The sequence below is a fragment of the Octopus bimaculoides genome, chromosome 15 (assembly GCF_001194135.2).
Source record: "Octopus bimaculoides isolate UCB-OBI-ISO-001 chromosome 15, ASM119413v2, whole genome shotgun sequence".
NCBI lineage: Eukaryota > Metazoa > Mollusca > Cephalopoda > Octopoda > Octopodidae > Octopus > Octopus bimaculoides.
The window spans coordinates 47,824,632-47,829,063 of record NC_068995.1 but is presented as its reverse complement, the minus strand read 5'-3'; the positions used below and the strand labels follow the sequence as shown (position 1 = coordinate 47,829,063).

The window sequence follows — 4,432 nt, the reverse complement described above, 5'->3', positions numbered from 1 at the left end:
CCCCCCCCCCCCCCTCCGCTTCTCTATGCTGATCCTCCACTTACACTCTCACCCTTACTCTAATGCTTACTTAACCTTCTTTTTCCGTCATCATCTTTCGTTGCTGTTTTTTTGTTGTTGTTGTTAATACTGAAATGAGGTCTTACTTTTTTTATGTTGTTTTTATATGAATTAGATTTTTTTCTATTCCTCTCTTTTCCTTACATTCATACGACACTTTCTCAACCTTAAGCAATTTTCTTCTTTAACAGCCAACCAATCGAGAAAGTTCTATAAACATCCCACATCACGTCCCGTCCCGCAGTGTCAGCTAATCACCACCACCACCACCACCACTACCATATCCACCATTAGTTTTAACTTGAGCACCACTATGACCATCACCACTGATAAAACCGCCATTATTTTTAATTCATCTTCGACTACTACCAGAAAACACCCAAAGCTTACTCACTCTTCTTCCTCCTCCTCCTCTTCTAGAACACTACGTGCCCCCCTCCCCACGCACACACACTTCCAAGACACCATTTATGATCCGACCACCTTCCATCACTCCTTTGCAACTCTTATAATCAACTTCACCAGCAATATCACCACCACCACCACAACAAGAAGAACATTCACAGCAAAACAACCATCATGATCGTCGTTACAAATGAGAGTACATCCTTCCCTCAGTATTAAGTTTTAGCGTGACAACAACCACCACCAACACCAGCACATTCACCTTTACTTCTAAAAACACAACCACCACCACCACCACCACCACCACTAAAACTGTCACCAACAATCTTCAACTTCACTACTACCCCCAACGCCAACACCTCCTTCACTATATTAATCTCTAGTCCTATCCCTACCTCATGTTGTTACACTATACCTACCTACAACATCCTTACTCTCCTAAATTTCACCTCTTATCACTCCACAAACACCTCTTGCTCTCCATGTTTCTCTCTAAATAATATCTCAATCTTCCTCTCTCCCTCCTTATCTTTCCCTTAATTTCTCTTCCTCTGTCCCCCTCTGTCTAGCTCTCTATCTGTTTGTCTATGACTCTCTTACTAGCTCTCCTCTCTCCCTCTCTCCCTCGCAATCACCTTATCCTCCAACTCACAGACAACTCTTCACACCAGATATTACCCTTTATCCTTCAACTCATCACCCGGGGTTCTCTTCAGCTATGAAAGCTACTAAACCAAGGCTAACTCATCAGCTGCATTTCTGTATACAGCTTAAAACAAAAAGTCGCAGAGACAGAGAGAGAGAGAGGGAGAGTGACATAGAGAAGGGGTTAAGACTGGGGTTCAAGCCTTTCCCCTGCTTAGTCTTCCTGCTGGAGCACCGCATTTAGTCGATCAAGTCGATCCCAGGACTTATTCTTTAGAATCCTAGTACTTATTCTATCGGTCTCTTCTTCTTCTTCTTCTTCTTCTTCTTCTTCTTCTTCTTCTTCTTCTTCTTCTTCTTCTTCTTCATCTTCTTCTTCTTCTTCTTCTTCTTCTTCTTCTTCTTCTTCTTCTTCTTCTTCTTCTTCTTCTTCTTCTTCTTCGTCTTCTTCGTCGTCGTCGTCATGGTCGTCGTCGTCATCATCATCACCAATATCAACATCATCAACATCATCATCATCATCTTTATTATTCTACTTCGAATCAGAACTAGAAGATTCTTTTTTCTTAAGTTGGTGGTGTTCGGGTGGAAAGACGGAAGGAGAGCGTTGTTGGGTGGAGTGGCACGGTTTGTGTGTGTGTGTGTGTGTGTGTCTGTGTGTTTTACGAAGAGGAATTGATGTACTGAACTACGAAAGTATCCAAGGTTAGGAGCAGGTGGCGCTGTCATCGTTACGTCTGCAAGAGAATGATTCACGAACAAATATCGCAGCTGAAACTACTCCGCAGGGATTCCGTATTTTTCTTTTTATTGTCTTCCCAACGAAAACACATTGTTTTGTTGATTCAACATCATCATCATCATCATCGTCATCATTATCATCATCATCATGACCATCGGCATCATCGCTATCAACATCATTATCACTATCGTCAACACCATCGCCATCATCGCCATCATCGCCACCATGGTGGTGGTGGTGGAAGAACTGATCTGAGGCTTGTAGTAGTAGTAGTAGTAGTAGTAGTAGTAGTAGTAGTAGTAGTAGTAGTAGTAGTAGTAGCAAAATATATAAATTAATCAAAATATTATAGATCAGTTAGAGCGGATCTTAAGAATCGGTTTTGCATTGGGTATTAAATGTCGGAGATTAGATAACGGCACAGTCAAGTAATACCTTGTGTTCGTCAGAGATGGCAGATATTGATAAAATATAGTGACAGCTCGTCGTTCTTGGAGGTGAAGAAAATCGCGTCAAATTGTGGACACTCTCAAAAAAGATCAAATGAAAGGATGAGAGGTGAGCTAAGAGTTTTAACAAGAGTTACGTCTCTTTGCCAATCCAAACTCTTTGAGAGTCTGGTACTTATTCTATCGATTTTTAGATATTCTTTCCTTTCTTTAACCTCCACCCTCTCTCTCTCTCTCTCTCTCTCTCTCTCTCTCTCTCTCTCTCTCTCTCTCTCTCTCTCTCTCTCTCTCTCTCTCTCTCTCTTAAGTATCTGCGCTGAACAGTTTACGAACAAGGATTTTCAAGCAAAACGAATTAAATTTATTCAATACGCCTACCCTTCAACATGGCTATCTGCAAGATCATGACTTGAGCGAAAGGAAAATCCAAAGTGGTTGACCAAGAAAATCATACATACATACACAAAAAATAAACAGAATGCAAATGGATCGAAAATATACTGGAGATGCGAAAATCGTGTGTGAAAGGCAAGATTTCATGCAGATGAAAATTATAAAGAGCTTAAGAAGATTGGGATCCATAATCACGCCTCAACTGCTGCAGAGGTAAATGCAAGGATAAGGGTTTCAAATATTGAAGTAAAATCTATTCTATCTCGTGACGCTCCTCGTTCAATTATCGCTAGTGAAATTCAGAATCTAAACGACTGTACATTGTCGTAAATACTTCCGTTTGCACAGCTTAATAAGAATATTAGACATTGGAGGCAAGCTGATTCCAATTATCTTGCTACCCCACTTACCATTTTCCTTTCCAGGGTCTTCCATTCCAGAAGAATTCTCTTACATTGACAATGATGAAACGTTTTTACAGTATGACAGCGGGATGGAATATTCAAAACGAATACTAATATTTGACGAAGCACTTCGACAGTTAAAACAGCACAAGAACTGGGCTGCAGATGTAACATTTAAGCGCTGCTCTTGTATATTTTTTCAGTTATACCAAATCAACTCACAAGGCTATAGTAGAAGATACTACTACACAGTGGGACTGAACCCGAAACCATGTGGTTGGAAAGCAGATTTCTTGCCACACAGCTACATCTGTTGTTGATACTTTAAAAACATTTCGAGCAGCGAGCTGGCAAAATCGATAGCGAGCCGAGTAAAGTGCTTAACTGTATTTCGTCCGTTTTTTACGTACTCAGTTCAAATTCAGCCGAGGTCGACGTTGCTTCTTATTCTTTCAGGAGTAGATGATGAAAATAAGTACTAATTGCATTGCTAGATTTCGATGTAATCATCTCACCTACACATCGCCGCTGCTGCCACCACCACCACCACCCAATTGCTGGTCTCGTGTCAAAATTTGAAATGAATTTGTTTAATAACATTACCGGATAATGTCACAGTCAATAAAGCTTTTATCGTTGATCTTCTTTTAGCTGTTGTTCTTCTTCCTGGTGGTAGCGTTGTTGTTGCTGTTGGTGACGGTGATGATGTTGGTGTAGGTGGTGGTTGTCGTCGTAATACCTGGATTTCATTGCTAAGTTTTTTGCAGTCATTGAATGTTTGTCTTGCTAATTACAAAGCTATAATTTCCTAGGTAACCACTTACCATTTCTCAGTTCTGATGGAACTCTTTTGGCATATTTACTGCCGTTGGTAATACCTTAGTTGTACTTATTGCCGTTATATTATATCATTACTATCAAAATAACAAAAAAAAAATACCATACAGCATCAATTATTAGTGACATGGTTGCAGATTACGAAGTGTATTAAATATGATCTCTTTATATTCACTCAACAAAATTGTATAGTAATGACAAAAATTTACAAATCTCGTTCTTAATAAGCTGCTGTTGTCATATTAAAAGCATATTAAGTGCTACAATGGACAATGAACGAAACGAATTTGACGGCGTTTTAACGACATCTGGTAAAGTGATTTAGTCATTTCAAGTGCAATGCATATTATAGTTGGATCATGTCTTTTTTTTATCTTTTCTACAGTTGCTGATGATGAGTCGAAGTAAGTGCGTGTTATTAAAACTTCTATATATGCACTTCTATATATCCACTTATGTATATATGTATATATGTATATATATATATATATATATAT

At 39.3% G+C, this 4,432-nt stretch overlaps 1 pseudogene; it reads left to right on the top strand.

Annotated features, from left to right (window-relative positions):
• Positions 1-2,403: 2,403 nt before the first annotated feature.
• The window catches only part of LOC128249538 (uncharacterized), a 24,912-nt pseudogene continuing 22,883 nt past the window's right edge, over positions 2,404-4,432 (top strand).